This window comes from Macaca thibetana, chromosome 13 (assembly GCF_024542745.1).
Source record: "Macaca thibetana thibetana isolate TM-01 chromosome 13, ASM2454274v1, whole genome shotgun sequence".
NCBI lineage: Eukaryota > Metazoa > Chordata > Mammalia > Primates > Cercopithecidae > Macaca > Macaca thibetana.
The window spans coordinates 52,911,654-52,928,287 of NC_065590.1; the positions used below are offsets into that span (position 1 = coordinate 52,911,654).

A 16,634-nucleotide genomic window follows, 5' to 3' on the forward strand; every position below is an offset into this window, starting at 1 on the left:
ACACACTCACCACACACACCCCATATTCACCAAGGTCCCTGGCCACATATAGTAACACGGCTTTGGTCAGGGAGTGGCTGCGCTATGCATGGACTGATGGCTATGTAGAGCAAGGTAGACAGAGCATTTATTTTGTGCTATATTTAAATTATAGGGAGGTGGAAATGGTGGGTGTGCTGATGTGGTTAGGTTCCTAAGAAAGATTGGTTGGTCTTCCACGTTGCTTCTTGGTTCTGTCTGATCTCCAGCTTGGATTAGTGAAAGGAGAGTCTGCATTGTAAATATGTTTTCCCTGGCCAAGGACAGATGGTAGCATTTGCCTCTCTTTCCGCCTGCTGAATACAAATTTGAAGCCAAACAGGGACCCAAAGGTAATAAGGGTCCCCTCACCATCATGCCCTTTGACACACACCCCTAATTAGGATCTACTCAAGTATCATTTACCAGACACTAATAAAAATAGTGACTCCTGGCCAAAAAGGAAAAGAAAAAAAAGCTGTATGTTTGTGGAAACTTCTGTGAGTCACTCTCCAGCATCTATCCTGGGTCAGTGTGTTTTGCTCCCAGAATGAGCTACAATTTGAATGGAAGAAGAATTCTAAACAATCTAAGGAAAAATTTAAACAGAATAACCCCTGTACACCATGACCTACGATATAAAATTTGCTCTTCTTAAATTATTCTGATCCAAGAGCAATGTTTACTAGCTTAACATTAAGCTTGTTTTCTGGGGAGTACAGTTCTTATATGGACCACTAAGAATAAAGTGAGTTTGAAGCAATGGACAGGGGACAAAAAATGAATTCCAGAGCTGGGTGAGGTGTCTCATGCCTGTGGCCCCAGTAACTTGGGAGGTTCGGGTGGGAGGACTGTTTGAACCCAAGAGGTTGAGGCCGCAGTGAGCTGTAATCATGCTGGTGTACTCCAACATGGGCGACAGAGCAAGACCCCACTCTAAAATGAAAAAAAGGCCGGGCGCGGTGGCTCAAGCCTGTAATCCCAGCACTTTGGGAGGCCGAGACGGGCGGATCACAAGGTCAGGAGATCGAGACCATCCTGGCTAACACGGTGAAACCCCGTCTCTACTAAAAAATACAAAAAACTAGCCGGGCGAGATGGCGAGCGCCTGTAGTCCCAGCTACTCGGGAGGCTGAGGCAGGAGAATGGCATAAATCCAGGAGGCAGAGCTTGCAGTGAGCTGAGATTCGGCCACTGCACTCCAGCCTGGGCGACAGAGCGAGACTCCGTCTCAAAAAAAAATAAAATAAAAATAAAATAAAATGAAAAAAAAAATGCATTCTAAGTAGGGAAACAATTTATTCTTTCATGTATGCGCTCATTTGATACCTCATCCAGCTTAAATTCACTTATATTATGTTGGATGTACCCTTAGCTCCCTTACCCCTCTGACACTGAGATACTCACTTGACTAAACAATGACCTTTGTTAGACATTCCGCGTAGTCCAGTCGTACACCTGTGCAGCCAAATGCAACTAGTGAAGAATCAAACCATACTAAGAGATCTCACTTTAAATTCATAATCATAAGTTTTGAGTAGGCCCTTAATGCGGCTAACAATCACGCTGAATTTCCCTGGCCCTTTTATTCTCCCACTCTCCTGGGTGACTATTTCACACCTTCTCTGTCCTCAAACCTCAACTACTTACTCACCTCCCCTCATCGTTCTGATGCCCTTGCTTCCTATTTCTCTGAGAAAATAGAATGAATCAGAAGAGAGCTCCCACAAACACCCACCGCTGCATCATGCCCATATTCTGGGCTTCCTTCCTGTGACTGTAGAGGAACACTCCGTGCCCCTAGGAAAGGCCACCGCTGGCTGGGCTTGATGGCTAATGCCTGTAATCCCAGCACTTCAGGAGGCAGAGGCAGGCAGATTGCATGATGCTAGGAGTTCAACACCAGCCTGGGCAACATGGTGAAACCCCATCTCTACAAAAAAATACAAAAAAAAAAAAAAAAGAAGAAGAAGAAGAAAGAAAGAGAGAGAAAAGTAAAGAAAGGAAAAGAAAAGAAAAGGTCACTGCTCTCCTTGTGAACCTGACACCACCTACTCAAGGACATCACTCCAGCAATTCTCCTCTCAATCACCTGCATCAGCTCATCCCTTTCCCCTGGATCTTTTCCACCAATCTATGAACATTATTTCTCCCATTTTTGAAAAATCCTCTGTTGACCTCACTTCCTCCTTCAGCTACTACCTCCATTTCTTTCTTTCTTGGGGGTTGTCTATATTCCCCATGTCCAATATCTCTCTTAAACCTAATATAGTCAGTTATGTATCCAATCCACTTCAATTAAATTGCTCTTGTCAAGGTCTCCTCCACTTCCCTGTTGCTACATCCAACAGCCAAGCCTCAATTTTCATGTTACTTGATCGCTGAGTAGAATGTGATTACTCTTTCCTTCTGAACTACTTTCCATACAGCTTTTAGAAGGGCACTTATCCAACCTTTCCCCTATTGCTCTGGCTGCTCATTGTCAGTCTTCTCTGTTGGGTCCTATTCATCTCTCTGACCTCCAAAACTTGGAGCATCCCAAGATTCAGCCCTTGTACCTCTTCTTTTTTTTGTTTTTTTTTTTTTTTTTTTTTTTTTTTTTTTTTTTGAGACAGAGTCTGGCTCTGCCGCCCAGGCTGGAGTGCAGTGGCCGGATCTCAGCTCACTGCAAGCTCCGCCTCCCGGGTTCACGCCATTCTCCTGCCTCAGCCTCCCGAGTAGCTGGGACTACAGGCGCCCACCACCTCGCCCGGCTAGATTTTTTGTATTTTTTAGTAGAGACGGGGTTTCACCGTGTTAGCCAGGATGGTCTCGATCTCCTGACCTCGTGATCCGCCCGTCTCGGCCTCCCAAAGTGCTGGGATTACAGGCTTGAGCCACCGCGCCCGGCCCAGCCCTTGTACCTCTTCTGTTTTCCATCTTGACTGACTCATTCGGCAATCTCCTCTAATCTCATGACTTGAACTATCATCTAGGATGTGCTAACAGTGTCCAGTCTGCATGTCTCCCCTATACCCCAGATTCACACATCCAGCTGCCTCCTTAATATTATCATTTGAATAATAGACATCTCAAGTTTAACAAGTCCTAAACTCAACACCCGATTGCTGCTTACCGCTGTGCTATCACCAAACCTGTTCCTTTTCTTCTCTTCTCCAGTTGCAGAGTTCAAAGCCTTGAAGTCATATGGATGCTTCTTTTCCTCCCGCACCTCACATCTGACCTATCAGCAGATCTGTCTGATTAACCTTCAGCATACGTCCAGAATCTGACCAATTCTCACCACTTCCACTACTACCACTGCTGTCTTTTACCTAAATTACTGTGGGAACCTCCAAACTAGTCTGCCAGCTTCCATCTTTGACATGCTGAGATTCTTCTTGACACAGAAGCCTGGACCAGGCGCAGTGACTCATGACTCTAATCTCAGCACTTTGAGAGGCCAAGGCACAAAGATCTCTTAAGCCCAGGAGTTTGAGGCTGCAGTGCGCTATGATTGCACCACTGCACTCCAGCCTGGGCAACAAAGCAAGGCCCTGTCTCAAAACACACACACACACACACACACACACACACACAAAAAAAAAAAAACAGAAAATAAGTCTAAAACACAGAAGCCTGAGTGATACTGATAAAAACATAAATTCAAGAAGATCACTTTTCTGCTCAAAAACCCTCCAAGCCCTCCAAAGGGCTGGATGTGGTGGCTCAGGCCTGTAATCCCAGAACTTTGGGAGGCTGAGGTGGTTGGATCACTTGAGTCCAGGAGTTCGAGACCAACTTGGGCAACATCATGAAACCCCATCTCTACAAAAAATACAAAAATTAGCCAGGCATGATAGTGCACACCTGTAGTCCCAGCTACTAGGGAGCCTGAGGCAGGAGGATCGCTTGAGCCTAAGAGGTGGAGGTTGCAGTGAGCCAAGATCATACCACTGCCCTCCAGCCTGGGTCACAGAGTGAGACCGTGTCCCAAAAAAAAAAAAAAAAAAAAAAAAAAAAAGAAAAGAAAAAGAAAAAAAGAAAAGCATGATGTAGGCTGGAAGAAAAAAAAAAAAAACCTCCAAAGGTATTTTTAGTAAAAGTTCAACTTGAAAATTTATTTTAATGCCCTACATGCTCTGCTCACTGCCCATTCCCTCCCAACCTCATCCTCTACTTCTTTCCCGCTTCTCTGTTCTATTCTAGGAGCACGCTCCCCACCCTTTGCTGTTCCTGGAACATTCCAGGCGCCTCAGGACCTTTGTACTAGCTGTTCCTGGGATGTTCTTCCCCCAGATATGACTCACTCACTCACTCACCTCCTTCCCTCAAATATCTCCTTCTCAGTAAGCCCTTCCCTGTTAACCCATCCAAAATTGCAATTCCAAGTGCTCCTTTTCCTACTTACTGGCTTTTTTTTTTCTGCAGAATTTATTGCCACCTATGGAACAAATGTTTATTTTATTTATCTTTTTTTTTTTTCTTATTCTGACAACCAAAATGTGAGCTCCAAAAGGGTGGTGGTTTTTTTTCATCTTTTTTCATTGCTGTATCTTAGCACTTAGAAGAGTATATATACATATATATATATAGTATTCAATAAATATTTATTGAATGAACGGATGCCTACTGTATGCAAAGAATCACCTTTAGGTTCTGGTGAAACAAGGAGGAATAAAGTTACTGAACACTCTACACTTCAGGTTCCTCATCTACAAAATGGAGATAATAATAAACCTCATGGGACTATTACAAGGATTAAATGACCGAATATTTAAGTAGTGCTTGGAATAGCACCGGGCATTTAGTAAGTACTATGTTAAGTAAATAAAATACATATATATATTTAAATCCCTGCCCTCAAGAAGCTCACATATAGTGGAAAGTAAGATATATTTGCAAAAAATACAGAGTACGCAGTGTTAACAAAGAAGATGGGAAAAGGGTCAACTTACCCTTAGGGTGCAAGAAGCCTTCACAAAGAAGCTGATACTTAATGTGAATCTTGGAGAATGAGGAGGTGTTCACCAGGCCAAAAATAAAGGCATCCTAGGCCAAGGACAACCAAACAAATGTTTGAATCAGGAGGCTCAGAGGTTGGAATAAATCCGTCCTCCCACCTTCCAGGAAGTGTTGATCCAGAGTTGTCTCAATATATCCAGCTTGTTTTTCCTACTTTATGCTTTAATTTCCTTATTATGTAAGGGAAGGTGTTGGTAACACTGAATATTAGATTGTAGTAATTTCACTGTGTAGGAGAGAAAGCTTAGGAGATTGTTACACCCTGGGGAAATATTTATTCCAATCTGCTTGATGCACACAGTGAAAAGCACCTGCTAGCTCTAAGTCACCTTCACATTCCTAAAAGAATTTTCAAGTTTCTTATAGTTTGACATTTATAATGTTGATATTTTCAATCTTCTGATATGACCATTGATAACCACCTAGGTTAAAAGTCTTACATTTCATTTCTTTCAAAAGCACTCTGATTTCAAGTTTACTATACATTTTATTCACTTTTTTAAGTTAATTAAAAGCATGTTTTAGGCTGGGCATTATGGCTCACCCCTGTAATCCCAGCACTTTGGGAGGCTGAGCGGGGAGGATCGCTTGAGGCCAGGAGTTCAAGACTAGTCTGGGCAACATTGTGAGATCTCATGCCTACAAAAAATTTAAAAATTAACTCGGCATAGTGGTTCACACCTGTGGTCCTAACTACTCAGGAGGCAGAGGTGGTTGAATCACTTGAGCCTAGGAAGTTGAGGCTGCAGTGGGCCGTGGTTATGCCACTGCACCTCAGCCTGGGTAACGGGGCAAGACTCTGTCTCAAAAAAGCAAAACAGGCTTGGCGTGGTGGCTCATGCCTGTAATCCCAGCAATTTGGGAGGCTGAGACAGGTGGATCACTTGAGAACCGGAGTTTGAGATCAGCCTAGGCAACATGGTGAAACCCTGTCTCTACCAAAAATACAAAAAAATTAGACAGGCATGGTGGTGGGCACCTGTGATCCCAGGTACTTGGAAGGCTGAGGCCGAAGGATCATTTGAGCCTGGGAGGCAGAGGTTCTAGTGAGCCAAGATTGCACCACTGCACTTCAACCTGGGTGATAGAGCAAGATCCTGTCTTAAAAAACAAAACAAAACAAAACTCTAATGTCCATTGAAATATTTTCTAAAGGAGTTTTTCTCTACATTAAAAAATATTAGTTAGGTCCTTTGGCCAGAAACTCAATGTAAAACTCTCTCTCTCTCTCTCTCTCTATATATATATATATATATGCGTGTGTGTATATATATATATGTGTGTGTGTGTATATACACACACACACACACGCATATATATATATATATAAAATTAGGGACAACATTACTTCGTCCTCTTAAGTGAGTGATCTAGAAATCAGAGGAGAGAGACCTGACCATGAAGCAGTCAAGGTGTCATCCAAGGAAGACCGCAGGGGCCATGCAGGAGGTACCAGAGCACCATAGTTGGATGTCCACTTTTCAGGATATGGCCCACAAACAGTCCTGCCAATGTCCTGGGTGTAGGCCCTGACAGATCCTAGACATCCAAATGCCACTTTATTCATTTACAATGAGAAATTAAACTCTCACATGGACGAGAATTTTCTCACTTGCCTGATTAGTGCATTTTCTCCTTGACGTCAAGGCAAAGAGAAGCCAATTCACCATCAGAAGACACTTTACAAACTTACCATGAGAAATCTCTGTCATGGGGACAGAAACTTCAAGGTCTGAATGCGCTGTGCATTTTCTCTCCGTAGACAGCCTATGTGGGAAGTCAAGTCATAATCTGAATCCTGCTCAGCAGTAACAATAAAGATAGATAATCAGATATATGGAAATGGGCTAGAAGACCCCGTGGCACACTGAAGAAGTCCCCCAAAGATGCCCACAGAACCTGTGAGTGTTACTTTACATGGCAAAAGGGACTTTAGGCTGGGCACGGTGGCTCATGCCTGTAATCCCAACACTTTGGGGGGCCGAGGTGGGCGTAAATCACCTGAGGTCAAGTTCGAGACCAGCCTGGTCAACATGGTGAAACCCTGTCTACTAAAAATATACATCCTGGCTAACACGGTGAAACCCCGTCTCTACTAAAATACAAAAAAAAAATTAGCCGGGCGAGGTGGCGGGCGCCTGTACTCCCAGCTACTCGGGAGGCTGAGGCAGGAGAATGGCGTGAACCCGGGAGGCGGGGCTTGCAGTGAGCTGAGATCCGGCCATTGCACTCCAGCCTGGGCAACAGAGCTAGACTCTGTCTCAAAAAAAAATAAAATAAAATAAAATAAAAATAAAAATAAAAATATAAAAATTAGCCAGGTCTGGTGGCACACTCCTGCAATCCCAGCTACTTGGGGGGCTGAGGCAGGAGAATCGCTTGAACCCGGTAGACGGAGGCTACAGTGAGCCAAGATCATGCCACTGCACTCCAGTCTGGGTGACAGAGCGAGACCCTGCCTCAGAGCAAATCAAAACAAAAAAACAGAAAGAAAGAAATATGTATGCTAATGGTTAAGACTTTCTTTCCCCTACTCTAAACTTGGAGAGGTACTGCCAGTTTTGTCTATATGTTTACCTAGGCCAATCAATCCTTTTTTGACAGATATCTTTGGCTATATTAATATATATTTAATTATATTGCTGACATTTTAGCTGGCCTAAGAGTCAGCCTGTCTACTTCAGAAAATTTAGTATTTTTCTGCTCTGATCCTACAGTTTATTCTCAGAAGGCAATCTTATTTCCTCATTCCCAAGTCCTTAGAAAGTACTTCATGATCACCCAAAATGTTAACAAATTATAAGAAGGGAACATCTACCATTGGGTTAAAGCCTGGTGCCAACAGATAAGTTTCACTCTCTTCTATAACCTAAAATTATAGGCAGCCATTCTAATCCTAGAATTGTCCGAAATTTGTCACAAATGGGTCAAACTCTGATCATGTAGATGGTTAAATATAAATTTAATACCACTACTCAAAAGATAACTGAACAATTTGCTTTTGAAATTGTCTGTACTTAGAGCCAGGGCTGGTCTAAAAAGTAGGTGAAGTGAATACCTATGTTCATGAAATTACAACATGGTAGCAACAGTTGAAATCCCCATTTCACTGAAAAATAAACTGGGGCTTAGAGAAGTTGAGGGATTTTGCCCAAGGCCAGGGCTCTTAAATGTCAGAATGTGAGGATTCAAACCTCTTAACCAGAGTGTAGATTTTTTTTTTTTTTTTTTTGAGACGTAGTCTCACACTGTTGCCTGGGCTGGAGTACAGTGGTATGAACTCAGCTCACTGCAACCTCCACCTCCCAGGTTCAAGCGATTCTCCGGCCTCAGCCTCCTGAGTAACTGGGATTACAGTCTCCTGCCACCACGCCCAGCTAATTTTTTGAATTTTTAGTAGAGACGGGGTTTCACTATGTTGGCCAGGCTGATCTCGAATGCCTGACCTCACGATCCACCCACCTCAGCCTCCCAAAGTGCTGGGATTACAGGCGTGAGCCACTGCGCCCAGATGAGTCTAGTCTTTTAACCATTACACTGTTGATACGATTTGAGAAATAGGGGAAACATCCCTGTTGTAAACATACTGTCATGTGTCACTTAATATTGAGAATGTGTTTTCAGAAATGCATTGTTAAGCAATTTCATCGTAGTGCAAACATCTTAGACTGCACTTACACAAATCTAGGTGGTATAGCCCACTACACATCCAGATGACAGGGGGGATAGCCTATCGCTCCTAGGTTACAAACCTGTACAGCATATTACTGTACTGAATACTGTAGGCAACTGTAACACAATGGTAAGTATTCATGTATCTAGACATATCTAAACACAGAAAAGGTAGAATAAAAATACAGTATTATAGTCTTTTTGGGGGTGGGGTGGGGGATAGAGTCTCACTCTGTTGCTCAGGCTGCAGTGCAGTGGCATGATCCCGGCTCACCACAACCTCCACCTCCTGAGTTCGAGCAATTCTCCTGCCTCAGCTCCCGAGTAGCTGGGATTACAGGTGCCCACTACCACGCCTGGCTAATTTTTGTATTTTTAGTAGAGATGGGGTTTCACCATGTTGGCCAGGCTGGTCTCAAACTCCTGACCACAAGTGATCCACCCACCTTGGCCTCACAAAGTGCTCAGAGTCTTTTCTTTTATTCTGGGCTTTCTGGCAAAAACCAAAAAGCCTGCTTGACAAATTCTAAAAGAGCTGTAACACTACTATTATAGTCTTATGGAGCCACTATTATATTTGGTCTATCATTGATCAAAATGTCATTATGCGACACATAACTGTATTTCCCCATTATCTTTCAGGATGTCTGAAATATTACCATTCATTTGGTCTTGACAGCATATATTTCTGGGAAAGTGAAGCTAACTCTTTAGAGAATTTAGGGAGAAAATATCATTATGTTCTTTCTTTATTTCTGTTACTAACACCTTACTTCAGGCCATACTCATTTCTCACCTGGAATATGGCAACAGCCATCCAGCTGGTCTTCATGCTACCTTGGCTGGCTCGTTACAATCTGTTCTCCACATTACAACCAGAGCGATCTTCCCAAAATGCAGGTCTGATCATGTCACTCCCTTGCTTGAACGTTTTCAGGGGCTCCCGATTGTCTTCAGCATGGTCTACACCAGTGGTTCTCACCCATTAGGCAAAACCTTATATAACACACAATTTTCATCATTTCCCCACTCTCCTGAAAGGAAATTCATACAGAAATGTGTGGGTAGGCCAGGCATTGTGGCTCACACCTGTAATCTTAACTCACTGGGAGCTGAGAAAGGAAGTTCACTTGAGCCCAGGAGTTCAAGACCAGCCTGGGCAACGCAGTGGGACCCTGTCTCTACCAAAAAAACCAAAAAACAAAAAACAAAAAAATAAAAAATTAGCCAGGGATGGTGGCACACAACCGAGTTCCCAAGTACTCAGGAGGGTGAGGTCAGAAGATCGCTGATGCCTGGGAGGTCAAGGCTGCAGTGAGCCTTGATTAGAACACTGTGCTCCAGCCTGGGCAACAAAGCAAGACCCTGTTTCAAAAAAAAAAAAAAAAAAAAATTGCCCACAGGCAAGAGTGAGGGACCTAACCATACTCCCACACTCATATATCTGTGGGCCTGATTAATTTTGCAGACTTCACACAGCTCAGACTGCTCTGATTAGTTTGCCTTGGGCTCTAATCCTCATAAACTGCCTAAATACTCAACACCATACATACAATGGTTTTTCTTTTTTTTTTTTTTTTTTGAGACGGAGTCTCACTCTGTCGCCCAGGCTGGAGTGCAGTGGCCGGATCTCAGCTCACTGCAAGCTCCGCCTCCCGGGTTCACACCATTCTTCTGCCTCAGCCTCCCGAGTAGCTGGGACTACAGGCGCCCGCCACCTCGCCCGGCTAGTTTTTTGTATTTTTTTAGTAGAGACGGAGTTTCACCGTGTTAGCCAGGATAGTCTCGATCTCCTGACCTCGTGATCCACCCGTCTCGGCCTCCCAAAGTGCTGGGATTACAGGCTTGAGCCACCGTGCCCGGCCAGGTTTTTCTTACTAGTCTTTGTAGAAGCCACTTTCTCTGCCTGGAGCTCTGTTTTTCCAGCTTTATCTGGCTAACCCCTTCTCATTCAGGTGCCTGCTTAGAAGTGTTTTCCTTGGGCAGTATGGCCAGTTTCACGATATTGATTCTTCCTATCCATGGGCATGGAATGTTCTTTCATTTATTTGTGTCCTCTTTTATTTTATTGAGCAGTGGTTTGTAGTTCTCCTTGAAGAGGTCCTTTACATCCCTTGTACATTGGATTCCTAGGTATTTTATTCTTTTTGAAGCAATTGTGAATGGGAGTAATTTATAGATTCAATGCCATCCCCATCAAGATACCAATGACTTTCTTCACAGAATTGGAAAAAACTAAAGTTCATATGGAGCAAAAAAGAGCCCACATTGCCAAGACAATCCTAAGCAAAAAGAATAAAGCTGGAGGCATCATACTACCTGACTTCAAACTATATTACAAGGCTATGGTAACCAAAACAGCATGGTACTGGTACCAAAACAGATATATAGACCGATGGAACAGAACAGAGCCCTCAGAAATAATACCACACATCTACAACCATATGATCTTTGACAAACCTGACAAAAACAAGAAATGGGGAAAGCATTCCCTATTTAATAAATGGTGCTGGGAAAACTAGCTAGTCATATGTAGAAAGCTGAAACTGGATCCGTTTCTTACACCTTATACAAAAATTAATTCAAGATGGATTAAAGACTTAAATGTTAGACTTAAAACCATAAAAACCCTAGAAGAAAACCTAGGCAATACCATTCAGAACATAGGCATGGGCAAGGAATTCATGACTAAAACACCAAAAGCAATGGCAACAAAAGCCAAAATAGACAAATGTCATCTAATTCAACTAAAGAGCTTCTGCACAGCAAAAGAAACTACCATCAGAGTGAACAGGCAACCTACAGAATGGGAGAACATTTTTACAATCTAACCGTCTGACAAAGGACTAATATCCAGAATCTACAAAGAACTTAAACAAATTTACAAGAAAAAATCAAACAATCCCATCAAAAAATGGGCAAAGAATATGAACAGACACTTCTCAAAAGAAGACATTTATGCAGCCAACAGACACATGAAAAAATGCTTATCATCACTGGCCATCAGAGAAATGCAAATCAAAACCAAAATGAGATACCGTCTCACACCAGTTAGAATGGTGATCATTAAAAAGTCAGGAAAAACAGGTGCTGGAGAGGATGTGGAGAAATAGGAACACTTTTACACTGTTGATGGGGACTGTAAACTAGTTCAACCATTGTGGAAAACAGTGTGGCGATTCCTCAAGGATCTAGAACTAGAAATACCATTTGACCCAGCCATCCCATTACTGGGTATATACCCAAAGGATTAGAAATTATGCTGCTATAAAGACACATGCACACGTATGTTTATTGTGGCACTATTCACAATAGCAAAGACTTGGAACCAACCCAAATGTCCATCAATGATAGACTGGATAAAGAAAATGCGGCACATATACACCAAAGAATACTATGCAGCCATAAAAAAGAATGAGTTCATGTCCTTTGTAGGGACATGGATAAAGCTGGAAACCATCATTCTGAGCAAACTATTGCAAGGACAGAAAACCAAACACTACATGTTCTCACTCGTAGGTGGGAATTGAACACTAAGAACACTTGGACACAGGTTGGGGAACATCACACACTGGGGCCTGACATGGCATGGAGGGAGTGGGGAATGATAGCATTAGGAGATATACCTAATGTAAATGATGAGTTAATGGGTGCAGCACACCAACATGGCACATGTATACATATGTAACAAACCTGCATGTCGTGCACATGTACCCTAGAACTAAAAGTATAATAATAAAAAATAAATTTAAAAAAAGAAGTGCTTTCCTCCAAGAAGCCTTCCCTGACACCAATGAGACATAACCTACTGAACTTCCTCTGTTATAGCACATGTCACACTGTGTTTGCACCCCTTACTGCTTCGGCCACCTCCTAGAGGATGAGTTTCTTGAGGGCATAGAGTATGTTGTGGTCACTGTCACACACACAATGATTGGCACAGACTTGACATTCATAACGAAAAGGAAAAGGAAGTTGAAGAGCTTCAGTGACTAATTTGGGTGAACTTGTTTATATTTCTACTGAAGGAAATTTTGGGAAAGGAAAATAATGAGGTTGGGAGTACTAAAGGTCAGTTATTATTTTTTAGAAACATTATTTTGGAAATGTATAAAAATGAAAAAAAAACCCACATATTTTGAAAGTAATAAAATGGCCTTTTGACTGGAACCAGTAATTCACCAAAATAACGAACACAAAGGGAAAGAGGAGAGGCACCTGGTAGATGTTCTCTAGGCCTTTTAGAAGACGTGGAATTGTTCCTTCGGCCATGTATATGCGAATCTGTGGCAGGCCAATTCTCCCTGACAATCGCACAGACGGGGCTGCATGACAGTCACACACACAGGCCTGCATAGCACTCCAGTTAGACAGACAGGTTTCCATAGCACTGCCTTAACATTGAGCAAACAGTTAAACCTGGGGAAATCAGTGCCCAGACATCAAAGCTAGGAATGAAACATATGGTCAGTAGGAGCCTTGCATGGGCTTCTCCCTAACCTGGAGCAAACCAAAATAATAGAGACAGTCATACTTTCCTTGTGCCAGGAGTCAACGAAATCTGAGACGAGTCAAGATAACAGAGGCAGCTGTTTGAATAGATTCATTGGAGAGTCTAAGGCAGCTCGCCAGACCAAGCTGTAAAGCAGATAAGATAGAAATAATCACTCTGGTACCACAGTAGACAGGCCTTGAAGGTACTGAGGCCCCCACAGTTTAATCGGACTTAGCAAGCATTTTTTGCCTCTGATCCTCTAGTTGCAACAAAATTAGTTACCAATAGATTTAGGTGAATGTTAGACTGCTCTTAGGCTCATAACCTCAACCTACATAAGCACTAAGAAAATTGTAACACTTTGAATTGGTCTGGTGGAATTATCTCCGGCCTTCTCCCTGTGTCTGGTTATAGCAATAAATTCCCTTCTTTCCTAGTTTGTCTGCTTCTCATTATTGGTGGGCCCGAGAAAATGCAGCCAGACCCGGCGTGGTTCTGGGAACAAATCTGTAAGAAAGGTGATATTGTAGACATCAAGGGAGTGGGCACTGTTCAAAAAGGAATGCCCCACAAGTGTCACCATGGCTAAACTGGAAGAGCCTACAACGTTCCCCAGCATGCTGTTGGCATTGCTGTAAACAAGTAAGTTAAGGGCAAGATTCCTGCCAAGAGAATTAATGTGAGTATTAAGCACATTAAGCACTCTGCAAGCTGAGATAGTTTCCAGAAACACGTGAAGGAAAATGATCAGAAAAAGAAGGAAGCCAAAGAGAAAGGTACCTGAATTCAACTGAAGCACCAACCAGCTCCACCCGGAGAAGACACTGTGTGAGAACCAATGGGAAGGAGCCTGAGCTGCTGGAACCTCTTCCCTATGAATTCATGCATTTTATATGTATATATACACACACACACACATATACATGTATATACGTGTGTGTGTGTGTATATATATGTATATATGTGTATATATATGATCGCTGGACTGTGAAAAGAAAAAAGTAGTAAAATGTAAGAAACCTGGCAACTATGACCTCAGTTAGGTAGGTCATCAAGGTAAACATCAACAGTGAGAAGTTATGCTGGTAGTATGTACCCTTGATATGTGTGATGAAAATGGTGCTTCACCTCTGTAGTTTTTGTAGGAGTGAAGGGAAAACTTTCTCCTCACCCTCTGAAGGTTCACTGAAAAATCAACTGACAAAAGGCAGATTTGGTTTATGTCTTTTTCTGAGACAGGGTTTCCCTCTGGCACCTAGGCTCGAGTGCAGTGGTGTCATCATGGCTTACTGCAGCCTCAGCTTTCCAGGCTAAAGCCATGCTCCTACCTCAGCCTCCTGAGTAGCTGGGACCACAGGCAGGCAAGCACCTCCATACCTGGCTAATTTTTTTTTAAATATTTTATAAAGATGAGGTCTCACTGTCTTACCCAAAGTGGTCTCAAACTGCTGAGCTAAAGTGATCCACCAGCCACCAGCTCTCAAAGTGCTGGGATTACAGAAGTAAACCACTGTGCCCAGCCAGATTAATAGGGGAATGGTGTGCAAATTTATTAACGTGGGCAGGAAAGAACCACAGAGGTTGCTGAAAACGCCATTGTTTTGTTTCCTTTTATGGCTGAGTAGTATTCTATGGTATAGATACACAACTTTTTTTATTCACTCATTGATTGATGAGCATTTGGGCTGGTTCCATATTTTTGCAATTGCGAATTGTGCCGCTATAAACAAGCATGTGCAAGCGTCTTTTTCATATGATGACTTATTTTCCTCTGGGTAGATACCCAGTAATGGGATTGCTGGATCAAATGGTAGATCTACTTTTCATTCTTTAAGGAATCTCCACACTGTTTTCCATAGTGGTTGTACTAGTTTACATTCCCACCAGCAGTGTAAAAGTGTTCCCTTTTCACCACATCCATGCCAACATCTATTATTTTTTGATTTTTTAATTATGGTTGTTGTTGATGGTATTGTATTGTGGTTTTGATTTGCATTTCACTAATAATTAGTGATGTCACGCATTTTTTATATGTTTGTTGGCCATTTGTATATCTTCTTTTGAGAACTGTCTATTCATGTCCTTAGCCCACTTTTTAATGGGATTGTTTTTTCCTTGCTTTGAGTTCCTTGTAGATTCTAGACATTAGTCCTTTGTCAGACGCATAGTTTGCAAAGATCTTCTCCCACTCTATGGATTGTCTGTTTGTTTCTTTGTTTGTTGAGACAGAGTCTCACTCTGTCACCAAGGCTGGAGTGCAGTGGTGCGATCTCAGCTCACTGCAATCTCTACCTCCTGGATTCAAGTGATTCTCCTGCCTCACTGTCCCAAGTAGCTGGGACTACAGGCGCCTGCCATTATGCCTGGATAATTTTTGTATTTTTAATGGAGATGGGATTTCACCACATTGGCCATGCCGATCTCAAATTCCTGACCTCAGGTGATCCACCTGCCTGGGCCTTCCAAAGTGCTGGGATTACAGGTGTGAGCCAGCATGCCTAGTCAGGATTGTATGTTTACTCTGCTGATTATTTCTTTTGCTGTGCAGAAGCTTTTTAGTTTAATTAAGTCCCATCTGTTTATCTTTGTTTTTGTTGCATTTGCATTTGGGTTCTCAGTCATGAAGTCTTAGACTAAGCCAATGTTTAGAAGGGTTTTTCTGATGTTATCTTTCAGAATTTATAAGGTTTCAGGTTGTATATTTAAATCTTTGATTCATCTTGAGTCTGATTTTTGTATAAGGTAAGAGATGAGAATCCAGTTTCATTATTCTACATGTAGCTTACTAATTATCCCAGCACCATTTGTTGAATAGGATGTCCTTTCCCCGCTTTATATTTGCTTTGTCAAAGATCAGTGGCTGTAAGTATTTGGCTTTCTAGGTTCTCTATTCTGCTCTGCTGGTTTATGTGCCTATTTTTATGCCAATACCATGCTGTTTTGGTGACTATAGCCTTATAGGATAGTTTGAAGTCAGGTAATGTGATGCCTCCAGACTTCTTCTTTTTGCTTAGTCTTGCTTTGGCTATATCATTTCTTTTTGGTTCCATATGAATTTTAAGATTGTTTTTTCTAGTTCTGGGAAGAATGATGGGAATGGCATTGAATTTGTAGATTGCTTTTGGCAATATGGTCATTTTCACAATATTGATTCTACCCATCCATGAGTATGGGATGTGTTTCCATTTGTTTATGTCGTCCGTGATTTCTTTCAGCAGTGTTTTGTAGTTTTCCTTGTAGAGGTCTTTCATCTCCATCGTTAGGTATATTCCTAAGTTTTTTTGTTTTGTTTTGCAGCTATTGTAAAATGGGTTGAGTTACTGATTTGATTCCCAGCTTGGTCGCTGTTGCTGTATAGCAGTACTACCGGTTTGTGTACACTGATTTTTGTATTCTGAAGATTTACTGAATTCATTTATCAGTTCTAGGGGCTTTTTGGATGAGT

General features: G+C 42.2%; 1 protein-coding gene and 1 non-coding gene across 2 annotated transcripts in view; both read right to left on the reverse strand.

Moving 5' to 3' along the window:
* Positions 1-16,634, reverse strand: part of ACYP2 (acylphosphatase 2) — a 914,175-nt gene that overhangs the window by 267,971 nt on the left and 629,570 nt on the right. The window lies entirely within an intron of this gene.
* LOC126934523 (U7 small nuclear RNA) lies at positions 9,179-9,240 on the reverse strand. Its single transcript, XR_007718988.1, has one exon. It is a non-coding gene; the product is annotated as a U7 small nuclear RNA (small nuclear RNA).